Genomic DNA, 15,655 nt, shown 5'->3' on the forward strand with positions numbered 1-15,655 from the left:
TCTGGTAAGAAAAGATATATAGAGATTTCTGACTGAAATTACAAATTGATGCTAAAAAACTTAAACCATAAGAATTGTTCTATAGAATAATGAAGAAGAAAGATGAAGAATCAAACACCTGAAGGATACAATGTTGATGCAGCTTTAGAAAGATCATCCGAAAGACATCATATCCTCAGGCTGAAGGAGCTTTGAGATTCATTACTACACTTGGAATGGGCTCACCTTCAATCTTCTGAAGACTGAAGATGAGCCCATTCCTAAGTGTAGTAATGAATCTCATATAATGCAATCTCATCTATGAAGCATATTAAAAGCTAACAGAGCATCTTCGTTAGCTAATCTCCCTTACGAGCCATAGGAGAATGCCAAAGATAGTCATGATGCTAATAGGTAAATTGTGACTATCTTCAACATTCTCCTATGGCTCTTATGGTTCTACTCTTATAACATGAGGCTTTCTCATCTTTTTTCAAGCATAAGGCTGATGCGGCCCTGTAATAAGAAATAAATGGGTTTAATTTGGATTATGTAAAACACAGAGAAAACCAAAATGTAATAGAAGTTTTTAACAGAGAAATGAACTATATAAACTTATAAAGCTCATAATAATAATAGGCCATAAACAAGAGCTAAATTCTAAGTAGACAAAGTTTGGACACATGAAACGTACCTAATTGATCAAAATCAAACCACGACCAAGCCTTTTAACCACTCCTTAATAGCACTTTCTCTATCACCAAATTTGCAGTAGGGTTTCTGTTTAACTTTGGATCTAATGTTAGTAAGGGACATTGATTGTGAGCACAACAAATATATTGTTCATAGAAATGGCAGTGAAACTGAAATTTTTATTTGTACCAAGTACAATTAATTATGTTATGTATCACCACATTGGTAACATATGCAGAAGAAACATTTGTCAAATCCTTTTCTTAGATTAAAGGAAACTTCTTTTGATAAGACAAATGAACAACCCTTTTCAAGTATGGTGCTTAAATGCATTATTGATGTTTAGGTCTTGTTGATCTGGAAGATATAACCATTTAGCCACTGCATAAGAATTGCTCTCTTTTAAACATTCATTGTAGCAAATGTCAGGAACTCCATGCTGCCAGATTTTACACAATTTCTTTCTAATATTATTTATGGCTAATAAGCATGAAGACTAAGTCAATATTAAATGCACTTTAATTCAAAAAAATATGATATTACATAGAATAATAATAGCTTTTGAACAATGAATATTTGACTAAATTTCAGATTGGACTATATTGGAGTACAACTAAATGTTTCAACTAGTATATAGCCAACCCCACTGAGCTGAAGCAATTGAGTGTCATGAATACATTCTTGATAAGAAAATATAATTATCATAGTACATAGTAAAACTATTTTTTATAACACTCAAATTTATGTTTGAGATTATAGATTCTCTACTTGAAATCTGAATTTTTTGACAGGAAAATCAATAAAAACTGATTAACTGAGAGTCCAAGTTGTAGATCCCACCATGGCACAAGGAATTCCAATTTATTTTTCTTCCTTCAATTGACTTTCCATTAGACCAATCTCAGATTTCTCGAAACCATTTTGCCTCCTCCTGCAATCCAACAAAGAGTGTGTATCAAATCTAGCAAATTTATAAATAATCAAGTCATCTACACAATCATGTTCATCTCATTTCAAGATCAAAAAATACATAGTTAAATGCAGTCAAATCATGTTGAAGGAGATTGTACTCCAAAGTTCAATCAAGGGTCAAGATAACTAATTGCTTTAGATTTCCATATTGGAAAAGATAATCCAAGTTTTGGGGCTAGATATCATTAGTGTCAAGTTTGTGCAGATTGACCAAATGGATAATGGTTAGATTTTTCTACATGGAACTGAAATACATTGTTTGAGGGTTTGATGAAAAAGATTTGTTTTTGAGCATGCAGATTGATCTATATTTGAATGGGATGTAGGAGCTCGATGACAAACTATTTTCCAAAGTACAAGAGGAATGAGTTATTTTTAATTGCCTTAAATTTTCTACATGTTGAGTTTCTCCTCAATATAGAAGTTGTTGTGAAGGTCCTCCAAGAATGAAGAGGGAATGAAATTGAAGAAGTGTAGGAATTTCCATGGTAAGTTTATAAAGTTTCTATTGAATTTTAATATATCAGAATGTGCAAAGTAAAGTTCTGCAACAAAGATTTATGCATAGAGTCGTTGTCTAGATTTGACAGTAAGGTAAAGATAGGATTGTGGTTATGATAAACCCATCTAATGATAATACAAGGCAATTTTGGAATGTCTTTGGTCATTAATTTGGAATGTGGATGGTGACCCTATTTTGATAGGCTTTTTAACACAGTATTAAAAATATAGAGCAAATGTGTAAACACTAGATTATATAGAGGAGAAAGAGCTATTTCAAGTTATAAAGCACAAAAAAATAATAGGCCAAACATAATACATGGCTTAGATGATAGAAGAAAGAGCTATTTAAACTTATAGAGGACAAAATGATCCAATTCATCATTCAATGCAAGACCCTGACCAACAAGCTCCTCGTCCCTGCATTAAATTTGAAATAAAGGTGAAACAACTAGATAATGGGCTAATAAAACATGCTTTATTGCTAGTGAGATGCATTAAAAACTATATTAATGGTATGTTAGCCTACACACCTAGATTCTGGGTTAGTTCAACCATGGAGATTCCTAGGGTCCTGTCAAATGGGTCATACCAGACAACCCCTTTATTCTAAAAACCTCAATGGGTGGTCCACATTGACTGTCCAAGCAACTGCTTCATCAAGAAATTGGCATAACTGATTTTGACATTATGTTTTGGATGCAGTGGCCAATATTAGTGGAAAAGATTGAGATTCACAATACTAATCATCTCAAAGACACAGTCATCAAATGGAGTGATGATTGTAGCAATCCATGTTGTTCCAACCACACAACTTGAAGATTCTGTTATTATGCAAGCTCATTAGGGATTCCATTTTCTGTTAAAGAAACCCAGTTGGGAAATCTGAAAAGAAACTTAAGTTGCAGAGAGGAGGAAACAAAATTAACTAAGAAAATTGCAATGTCATTGCTCATGAGAATGACTCATACTGGCTTGAGAACAATGAACTAGCACCTACCACCCTCCAAAGTCAGAGTGGATGACTTTTGTGTAGAGCTATGTGCTGACTTTACAAGCTTACAATAAAATTTTAAATTTAATCTCACACATTAAAATTTTAATTTCTAATTTAATTTCAATTCAAATTCACTCATATTCTAATTTCATTTTTTAGAACTAAACTTGGTGTGTAATAACAGATCGGAATAACAAAATACACAATAATAGATAGCTATACCTGATTCCTATTCTCGGGGCCAAAAGAGCCCTTATCATTCAAAGAGAAAGAGACTAAAGTTAACTAGTGTGAAGAATACTTATCCTCACGTCATATCATAGCCCAAAGCTAAGCCAACTCATGTAGGGAACTTTGATTTTAAAGTGACAATAATTTCGTTTACCAAGGCTTACCTATAATTTTGTTGTTTGTTGTCCCATCATTTTGTCTAAGACAAGTTTTGTACTGACTATATTATTATTATGTTTTTTGGAGACTTCTACAATGGACTTCAAAATTTTATAGTATGTGTTTAATATATTTCTCTTTGTAATGTTATGTTTACAATTTTTTTCCTTGAATGTACAAGGAGTGGAGAATATGTATTGAAGAAAGTTAGAAAATAGGGGTTTTTCTATAGCAGAGCATAACAGTTTGAAAATTTAAAAAGAAATTATTTATTTCTGTAGTAACAGCAAAATATATAACTGAAATAGAGGACTATGTTTTTTTTGTATTTGACGTGTAGGGCAGTAGCTCTATTTTGTAAAGATAACTTTGTATCTACTGATTATATGCAATATATAAATTGAAGAGTTGTCTTCAACTCTATTATTTTTCCTCTATCTCTTTCCATCATATAGAAGCTACTCTTGACAACAACTCTCCTTTTGGAATGCAAATTTATTTCTTGTTGGCATTGTGTCTTATTTTAAGATTTAAATAAGTGTCATTTGATTTTTTGATCATCTATGAGATAAATAGTTTTACCTTCATGCTTTTTCATTGTTATAAAATTGCTATTAGACTCATTGCTGCAAGTATATTTTGCCAAATTACATGACTTTTTTACAACAATTTAATTTGTCATATGAAATTATGCAGAATCCAAAATGAATTCAATCCCATTTTTTTAACAAATCTATCTACCAGACCCTGTTACCCAAACTAGAATTGGTGTCTCCGATGAAAGTTAGCATTTAAAATGATTACAATGTTTCAACATAATAACTTACAAAGGACATCTCAGTATTTTAGAGTTTTCACTCATTTCAAAAAGAATTTTACCAAATTCATCTTAGAACTAAAACAATGGATTCCAAATGAAAATAATAAATAGAAAATGTAACTTACGAAGTTGTATTGACAAGATGCATCATGCGCTGCTTGTAAGTATGACATTGTCCAACAAGATCTATAATCACATCCTACTTCAGACCCTGCATATTGTAGCTATTCCAATTACAAAAAGGCTTGCAAAATAACTTTAATACTACTAATGCATGTATGAGCATATTCTTTTTTTTAATGTCCTTGAAAATCATTATGTTGATATTTAATCCAAAAATCTACCCTCATATTACAAAGTACAAAAAGTAAGATATGCTCCCAAATGTTACAACACACAAACCCTTTAACAACACTTTGATTTTGAGAGTCTAAAGACAATTTCAACAAAAAACAATGAATCCCTTAGTAAATAGCACGAAAAATGCGATAACCTATTCCCAAGAATAGTTAATTAATTGTTCTAGATAAAATTGTATAATATTTATGGTGTTGATCATTTGATCATCTTTATAGTTTTCTGTAGGTCAAACTACTAGAACACCAATTTATATTCTTGTGCCAAATACGTATGAAGGAGGACATGTCAGTAATTGGAAACAAATATAGAAGGGCTTTTCTTTGCGTATGATATTCAAAAAAAATCTATCACCGAAGAATGTAATTTTTATTCTCAACAGATGTTGTGTATTTTGAATATATAATAATGCAGTGCACTCATATTGTAGTTGTTTCAGTCATTGAACGAATGTGGAGTTTCAATGTCTAATGGGTTATTTTTTATTTTATTTCTTGTGAATAAATATTGTTTTAAATTTAGTAAAAAAGAAAACAAGACATATATGGGCATTCAAGTGCATTTGTGAATACCAAAGATAATGCACACTTGGATCTCTGGTGATTGATAAGGAACTCATTAGTATTGACTAACACGGGTACTTATGCTAATAGTGCATCGTACCATGTCATCAAGCATTTTGGCCTTGTCTTAAGACTTTCTTATGGGTTCCTCCAATATAGATGGGATGATCCAAGTGTTCCATCCCTCTCAAGGTTCAAGTATTACCAAAAGCTAGCAAAAAATACATAATATGAGGATGATAGTACCATTTAACTTGACACATGTGACTTGTTTCCAAGACGTTAAAGCTTAATGAGCAGCAACATGGCAAAGAAATTTGAAGCTGTTATAAAAATTTGAGATGAAATCTTTTGCTCTTAAATCTGAAACCATATTTAAATCTTCCTATAAATCAATCCTCTTTTCAAAAGGTTGACATGGCACAACAAGCAGACAAGTAGCCAGCTGACATAGACAGGCAACCAACTCAATTAGCCAAGCAAGCAACTTAACCAAATATTCTAATATATTACATGATCCTTTGAAATTCATATGAGCTTGAATTCACCTTTGACATCAATGATAGTAAATTCAATAGAAGTAATATAAGTGCAAAATTTGTATGTTAAGATACTTGTAGCATCTTTATGAAATTATGCTCTGTTGGGAAATGTTATGTGTATATAACAAGCAAACCAAATGAAAGGTCAATATGCATAGTTACCATTTTAAATTGTTTTGATTTTAGTTCTATTTATCCCACGCGTGGAGATTTATGTGTTTCTTCTTCTTCTTGATGAGTTCATATTTTCCCTTTTTTTGGGCAAGTTGATCACTTCTAATGCCATTCTAATCAGTTTCAAGGTTTTATGTATGAATTTTGCATTATTGTATTTGAGCAAGTCAATGATGTAGTCTTGCTTATCATAGGGATTTTAGGGTGTCCCAATGTATTGCAAAAGCACAATCATAAACTTAAGGAAAGGAAAAATAGCCAAGCTTAAAACATTTCCCCCAAACTTAAAAGGTGGCTCCTCAAAGGCTCTCCACTTTAGAAAACCTGTAAAAAATGAGCCTATGCTCTTTGGCAGTCACCAAAGAGGAAGAGAATGCTCCCTACAGACTGTATTATTGTTAAAAAATTTAACAAGAAATAAACAAGGTGCATTACCATGAACCTCTGTGTAGGGTGTAATGTCCCTACTAGCAAATAATAACAAGCTTAACTATAATATTATAGGTGTAAGTGCTACCCCAATTCTAACCCCAAACCTTAAGGATGTCTCTAGATAAATTTTTCTAACCTTAGTTATTCCACCCTCTTCTTTGGAGTGCACCCCCTAAGGTTTCTTCTTGGAAGGGACATCCCCTATCCAAAGCTCATCACATATGCTTATGTTGACACATCGAGATTACATGATTCTCATCTAGCCATTTTTGGGGTTATACTAAGTTCTAACCTCTCACACTAGCACTATTAGCCATTCATACATAATAACTTCTCACATTGGTACTATTACATTCCATCAGTCCCATTTTAGCCATTCATAATTTTTTGACCAAGCATTTAGAATTGCTTCACAAACACAGTAAAAAAAGCATTTCAAAAACCTAGTAAGTGCACATGAAAGTGAGCTCAAGTAAAATAAAGACACACAAAGGAAACTGTTAAGGAATGTTAGATCAGAGGTAGAAGATTACCTTATAAGTAATTGCCAGACAATGACAGATCTGATTTCGTTAATTCTGATATCGATCGCATCAGAGGTATAGATTCAATGCGTTGTATAAATTCCTAAATCTTACTTGTCTTTTGCTCTTTCAATGAATATTACTGATGCTACTTTAGTATTTGCAGATTGATGTGTGTGTGTGTGTGTGTGTGTGTGTGCGCGCGCGCGCAGATCAATGGTAGTAACATGTATTGCGTGATGTTTTTCCAAACAATCATATCACTTTATATATATAAATATTGAATTGTTGTGTCTCATGTAGAGATGTGACTCTACATGCCCTTTGGGCATGTAGGGTCATGTCTCTACATGAGACTACCCTTAAACCATTATTTGTTATCCTTAACCACATTCGGTGGTTATGTGCTTCAAAAGTCCAATCATGATTGGCATATGATATTTCATAATACCTGATCTCAGTCGATGATATGGAAAAATGAAGTAGTTCACAATAATAGTAAATAATGGAATCATATTAACAGTATGATCGTTGCTTTATAACAGAGATTTGAATCAGATCAAACCAGTTTGTACAGTCAATTTATACACACACACACACACACACACACACACATACACACACGTTTATGTATGAGAGAAATAATCAGATAAGAACAATGCTACAAATTCAACAGAAACAACCATTTTGCATGTTAATCCACAACACATGGGTTCAAAATAACAAACAGTTCAAATTATTGGCAATTTAGGCAAGAACATCCTTTTATTTGTATCCAAACATGATGAGTGAAGTAACGACACATACCCTGAGTAATAGGGTCACTAACTTGACCACACAGACTAGGTACAATAAGAAGGGTTAGTGAACCCATGTCATTCCTTTCCATATACATTCATTATTCATAAACTTGTATATACATTATACACACTTGAGGTGAAGCATCAAATCCAATAATTGAAATCACAACCGAACTATCATAATATTGTGAACAAGTGATTGCAATCGAGAAGGCACATATCCATCCTATAATTACATCATATCAAAATGAACTTAATATAACTTTTAATCCTATGGTAGAAATATCAAAGCAGGGTAAGAGTTAACACTTGGGTGAGCACGACATTACGTATTTTGCTAACATCAACATGATCTTTGTGACCATATCTTATGACCATGTTTTGGAATGTATTTGTTGATCATAACCAAATCAGAGTTACTGGACAACCAACCACCACCTTCTTATAAGAAAATACAAGTGTCCACCAATAGAACTAGACAGAAACCAAAATGTCTTGCAAGCTATATGCCCTAAGAAGTTTGACATTTGGTAGTTAGATTTAAATGGTATGTCTCATATAATCATTGTCAGTCATTAAGAATTATACACCATACACCTATACAAAGAAAGTGCTCTCACAATATCTGTCTAATGCCATTGCTCATTTCATAGTCATTACAAATTGAGCGATGCAAATTTTTGATGAAAGCCCCAGTTGCGGCCGTGTGCATTATTATTATTATATTTATTTAAATATTTGATTTTTAATCAAAGGATAAGCACGTAGGCAGACTATTTCCTTCAAATGTACTAAATCATATCAAAGGCCAACAAGATGAAGCCACGAATTTTTTAGTTGAGTCCTTTGGCTTCATGTGAGCCATGGATATTAGAAAATAGGGATCTCATTTTTTGTCAACATAATGCCATAACATCCAACAAAACATAAGTGAAGAAAAAGGTTGGCCAGATAGTAGGGCAAGGCTCATATGATCGGCATTAATATACAGTTGCACAATTGTACTTTGCTCAATTAACTCAATACAATGAAATACAATCTTTTGTTTTGAAGGCTTCATTATCAAGAGTGTATTTTTCCTCTCCACAAACTATCTTTTTAAATAGACATTACATGGATATTTACAACTTCATTATGAGAAAAAGAATACCAATAATTTAAAATTATGAAACATGCTATGAAACTCCATTACTTAGTTTCAATCAGATAAGTCTCTTTGAATCACAGTGGATGAATCCAAGCACCTCATTTTCCTTGTATTGCATTTGTCCTCCCCTCCACCGATAGTACAATAGAAAGAATATGTTAGTATTGCCAATATCTTTCAGGAATTATGAAGTAACAGTGTGTCATTTCCATAGCAATAAATATTTTCTGAAGTGGCTTTCAACTACTAGATGATATATATAATTTTAACCATTAGTGCAGCATTCCCAAAATGTCAACTGAACTTTAAATGCACTATAATGGTTTGGCTACATCAGAAATTTACTTTTCATTTCCTGACTCTTTCCAAACAAGGACTAAACTAATGTATCATGTAATCACTTGCCAATAATATAGTTATAATAACTTTCCAGATTCACACTATTTTTGTTCAATGTTGAGGTCACATATATAATATAGTATATGGTGATATGTAAAATGGAAACCATGTAAAGTATATAGTTCATATAGTTGACTTGGGTGCACTTTATCATTTTATCCCTTCTTAGAAATCACCTTTTCTTTATGTTTTACAATTTGAAAATGAAGAGGTAGTATATTATGAATGACCTCATTATAATTTTCCCTTAATATTATCTTTTATCTTTTTCGTCATAACGCATAATCACTTTCTTTCTTAAAAATTTTAGTAAATTTTTGTCAAAGTTGATTTCTCTTGACAAGACCTACACTAAAACTTTTCTCTTTATACTTTTAGATATATCATTTGCAAATTGCATTCTTTCATCAATTGTTCTTCATAGAGAGTTGTGACTTTGAGAAAATTACACGTTGACATAATTTTATTATAGTCCTCTACTTGCCGATGAAATAGGCTATCTGAAAAGTTTATTTCATCCTCTGAGCATGACTAGAAACTTTCTACATCATTTGATCTCTTTGACCTTGACTATTCATTTGTCTTCTTTGGAGCCTAAATTTCAAAAATCTAAGGAAACTCCTTCCTTAGTTACAACATGATTCATTAAATCCATTACATACTTCAAACCCTTGTTTTAAATGTATTTTGTGTTCTATTATCCAATTGACACTCTCTTGACTAATTCATTGTATGCTTTCTTCTAGAATGGGATGGCCTCAAAATTTAGGAGAATTTTTGGCTTCCACTCATTGCCTCTTGTTCCATTAGTAACCCCAACAGTTTGATTCTATGCTAGTCAGTGCCTAATAATTGGAATTTTGGTAGCTAGAGGGTTGGATTCCCATTTCACTTTCATGTACCTTTGGGTAGTACTTTGACTCCTGCTCATCTCTCATAATGGATTTGGTCAAATTTTTCTCCATGATCTCCATTTGAACTAGAATTGGCATCTTTTGAATATTCATTATCAACAACACTTGGTTTTTCATGTCTCTACTATCATGTCTTTACTTGGGTCTTCCTATCACTATGTTGGTGATTGCCACTCTCAATTGTGAAAAATTTTTAAGGTCAGTCATCTTGATTAATATTGTTGTGTATAGAACCTAGTGTACTACATCCTTTTCCAACTCTAATCATGATGATGATCCTATAGTTTTTTTGGTCCTTCTTTGTTCCTTTGGCATTGCTTGCTCTACTTCTTCTCTAGCTTCTCAAAGTTGTTCCTTTACTATATGATGGTTTAGTTGCATCACCATTTTTTCTTGTTCTCTAGTACTTGCCAAAATTGCCTTTCATTGTTCCTCCACATCCAACATATTAATACTCTTTTGCTTCAGGCAGTTGGTGTCTTCTTGCAACTTGGTCCACACCATTTGGATAGTTCATATAGTTTTCTTTGCTTGTTCTAGAAAGTCTCCCATAGAGTGTTTAGATTTGCTACATGATTGAAATTGTATGATAGGAATTCCTTTGGAGTTGTAATATATTCAACTTCACCACCCTATTTGATTTTGGTACCATGAAGATGGGAACCTACCAAAAAATTCACACTTGACTATCATGGCTTAAAAGTTCAATTTTTATATACTATAACTTTAATATAATATTTTTTGTGTTAGAAATTTTATCATCCACAATCCAAACTAACAACCAAACATGACCATCCTAACATAGACAAGTATGAGAAATATACTTATATTTGGCCAAATCCCCTATACCAGCCCCACAGTCAAGAATGCAAAGGTAACATTGGGTCTACTATTGGTAATCTCTCTCTTCAACAATAGTATATTTTGTGTTCTTGGATTCTTTCACCTTACCATTTTCAAATTGATTAAAGTATAAATACAGAAGAAGATAGAAAAAAGTGTCTTTAGGGATTGTGAAAAGCAACTAAGAGTCACCTGACCTAGTAGTGTTCCATGTACTCATTGAAAGTTAAGATGAACATCCAAATATGAACATATTTCAAAAAAATTGAAGTGTTTGATGAAATTATTTAAAATTGGCAGCCCTAATTTTCAGGATAATAATTCCAAGCCTACTACTCAAAATTAGAAGCTAATCTATGCATAAGACAACTTAGGCCACAAACTTATTAATTTGTCTAATTATATAGACTAATTGATATGTTTCTGAATAAAAAAGGCTTGAAAAATTAATGTAAAAGAAAAAGAAAAAAAGATTTCCACACGTCTTTAAATTTGCCCAAAAATGCCACTTGAAAAATATAAGGTATTTTTTCAATCAGTCCAACAACCATTATATTTGATAGTTTATATTCACATACACATGCACAAATAAGGCTAGATATTTATGCATGTTTTTTTTATTTCCATGAATTTTAAAGGCAATCTATATACGAAATGAACTTCCCTTTCATTTGTTTTCATGCGAGTCTCTATGGATTTCAATTTTATGTGATCTTAGGATGAAAATGATAACTAAGATGTGTACTTGATGCCAAAATGAATTACCTTATACCACGTCAAATGCTGATTTGAAATTGATGCATTCCACTTCACAGTACACGAACCATCTTTAGTAAAGATGTTTTTCTTTTCTCCCAATAAACCAATCTGCAAAATTTCACATTAAAATAGGATTCAAATTCATATCCAAAGTAACATATTATCCCATTGTATCCAAATGTAGTTGCCAAACTATGGGAAATATGGAATATAAAATGTATGCTAACATTAAATGATTAAGCATTAAATGATTGAGCAAAGCCATTGGATTAAACTAAAATGTTTGTGTTTCTAACGAAGAAAAGAAGGGTAAGAACCCTTACTGTTCTAGAGGTTGCATCAATGAAGCTCTCAAACCCCTACCTCTGCACGTAAAATGCTCTGAAGCTCTGAAGCTGTAAAAAGTTGTTGGCATGTAATCCTCAAACCCTGCCTCTACACGTAATCCTGGCACCACAAAATGTAATAGGGAAAAAATTAATCATAGTCCAATTCTTTCAAGCAGTCATGCCTCACCCCATCGGGCCAATGGATGGAGTTTGATGCTTGATCACTTGTTCTCCAGATCTAAGTAGCTAGCTAGAATGAATGAGTAGGTTTAGGCACCATTACTGGGCACCCCTGCTATAGAATAGTAGGGCACCTCAAGATGGAAGCGTTGAGAATGGAAGGAAGAATGCGACTAGGACCCAGAGCCAATTTCTAATACTTGAGTAAGATAACTTGATCGACCGGAGCCATAAAGATGCACACAAGTTGTCTTCTGGTCGCATAAGGATGAAATTAGGGTGGCAAAGAGCTCTTAATGTTTTTTGACACAGTGTAATTCGACCAACATGGTCTTGTATTTTTAAAAAATGTATATGTTGCCTTCCATATTTTGACCAATTTGACCACATTTTATTAGATGGTCAAAAATTTTGGTCTAAAAATAAGATCAAATGTAGTAGTGATAATAAATAACAATACATTATATATAAGGCAAGAGCCTAGAACACAATGGTAAATTGTGAGTATCTTATATGAGAATTGATCACAACACATAATGATATTGATCTTGACTTTAGCCTTTTATCGATAAAATATATATAATTAGTATGCAATAAGACAATGGGGATTGTGAAAAAAAAGAGGTGAGCTGTAAAAGCTTCAAGGCTCATACTTTAGTAGTTTCACTTTTATACTGTAGAGTATTGACCAAACCAAAAGGCATAGCAAGGGAGAATTGAGCATGCACATCCTATTAGTACTAACCTCACCAAGATGTGGTAGATAGTGACCATTTCTCCCTTCACAATGATCTCAACAACACTTCCTTATCGTGAAAAATAATAATTCCCAAATAATGCATTTTACAGATTTTGCTAGTGTGCCATACTGAAAATTGTAAAAAGGTACCAACATAAAATGTAGATATACTATTAAAAGGAAAGCTGAAATTTAACAAACATCATTATACAAATTGTAATTTGGTTTATTCAAAACCAGAATTCCTATGTTTCATTTAGCATCACATTCAAATTCTTAGTGGACATCCTTAAAACATGATATAATCCTTGCAACATTATCTCTATTATTAATGTCAAAGAGATTCAATAAGATTTTATTCTGCCCATGAGTCTATCATGGAAACTTCAAAATAAAATTGAAAGAGGAATTACAAAGATACAACTAGAAGCTTGTTTGGACCAATATTTAATACAACTACCATTACAGAAGTTACAGACACCCATACAAAACTAGAGAATATACCTAATTGAATTAGATATATAGTTCAGGGTCTTAATAATACCCATTTATTGGTCTAGGCTCTTCAATAGGACCTATCTATTAACATAATTTCAGATTTCTACTTAATCTAATTAATTAAAGATTGTGACGTTTAAATTCTCCAATAATATCCATTTATTGGTATAACCTCTTCAATAAGACCTATTTATTAATATAATTTCAGATAGTCCATAAAGAGTATGATGTTCATATAAACCATAATAGTTTTTGGATAGGACTTAGTGTGTTGTTCATATAAATCACAATAGTTAGTACTATTTTAGGTTTACTACCTAATCTATTTATGATGTTCATAAGAAATCACAAATTTTTAAATAAGATTAATCATTACTATGACTTCAAATGAATCACTTAAAACAAATAAAATGTTTTGAGTATACCTCATGAAACTTTAGAATCTACTGTTTAAAATGGTCAATATGAAAAATTGTTTTAAGAATCTTTCTCAAAAATTCCAAAAAGGGTATGTACCTCATAGAGTGAAAGGCCATTCCCAAAGATAAAATCCACAGAGCCTTCAATATAATAGTCTTTGAAATAGTGGCGTCCAGTGTGATCATTAAGGGTGTCCTGAGCTCCAAGGAAGCTGCACCCAAAGAAAGGTGTTGTGTCCCCTATTATTCTTAGAGCTACTGCTTGCCTCCCTATTGCCCCTGGTGGAGGAATAGGTGTTGTATTCTATGTTTTCAAAAAAAAATTCAACATCAAAAAATGTTCTTTCATAGAATTTGAACTTTATTAATAAGAGCAACACTACAATTTAGCCATCAAACCATACTAATATCAAACTGAACACCCACACATATATTCAAATACCTATTAAAATTATCACTTATAAATCAATTGTACATTGTGATATTTCTCAAAATCATCCAAGATTCCAAGCACAAAAAATACAGGCCAATTCTGAATAGAAAACATTTGAAGTAAGAAATCTCAAATCTCACCTTAAAAGTAATGTTCTTGGCAATGAAATAAGGAGAATTAACTGCTACAGTGGCACCATTGTATGTGCCCAATGGCTTTCCATCTAGCCCTAACATTCTTGCCATGTCACCCCATTGTATGACTATGGAATCTGCCCCTCCCCCTTCAAGGGTTACAAATGCTTTTGTCATTGGTATGTTCACCTTCTTCCTATCAAACACCAAAATAAATACCAAAACCAAATATTTTTAGCTAACTCACAAGGTTGATCCAATCCAAATTTGTAAACTACAATCATAACAGATCAAAAGATAAAATTGTGCCATTTTATCCTTTTTGAAGTAAGACAACTCTTCAATCTTCAAACTCAGCTAACTTTTCAATCTTTAAATTATATTTCATCATCTTTTTAATATATCACTGAGCATAAGCATTGGTGCAAAGAAATTCACACAATTATTTTCGAAACCACATTAATTTACACATACTTACTCATATACTCCTGCATTGATTTTGATAACAACTCTAAAAATATTGAAGAGAGGCAGAGAATCAATGGCTTCCTAAGTAGAAGTGAAGTCCCCTACTCCATCTATAGGATCCACCACAAGGTAAGAGGAAGGTAGAAGCTTGTTATTTTCTAGTTTATACAATGAATGGGTCAGAGTACCCATCCATCTTATCTATTTGGTGTACTCATTCTCTATATTCAATGCCCTTGTATGGAAAGGCTTTTCTTTGTGCTCTCTTGCATTGTCTTCCACTACATATGTGAATTAAAAACCAAGAACAAAAACAATCAAAATTTGTTGTTCCAACATTTTTCAGTCTTGAAACTCAATTGAATTGAATTGAATTTTTTGGGGGGAAACTACATTCTGCTAGAAATCTTCTAGATTCAGTGGAAAAAGTATTTAATTTTCTAGTTCAATTTTAATTAAATATTACAAGTTTTAATGTAACGTGTTAGATTCAGTTTAACATTACTTGTCAAAAGCATCCTCCCAGCATCTTTTGCTTCAGATTTGGCTATCTATTACCACTACTAGTTAAAAGGATGTTCCCAACCTCTTCTCCTCTAGTTGTCCACTGTCACTATTGAGTTCATGTGAAGACTAAATCTGCTCTCTG

The 15,655-nt window shown here is 32.4% G+C and overlaps 1 pseudogene; it reads right to left on the reverse strand.

The window, feature by feature from the left end:
• Positions 1-1,573: 1,573 nt before the first annotated feature.
• LOC149580376 (putative pectinesterase 53) lies at positions 1,574-15,345 on the reverse strand (annotated as a pseudogene).
• Between the last annotated feature and the right edge of the window lie 310 nt (positions 15,346-15,655).

Source organism: Cupressus sempervirens, chromosome 1 (assembly GCF_028749045.1).
Source record: "Cupressus sempervirens isolate cs-2001-9-10 chromosome 1, ASM2874904v1, whole genome shotgun sequence".
Classification (NCBI taxonomy): domain Eukaryota; kingdom Viridiplantae; phylum Streptophyta; class Pinopsida; order Cupressales; family Cupressaceae; genus Cupressus; species Cupressus sempervirens.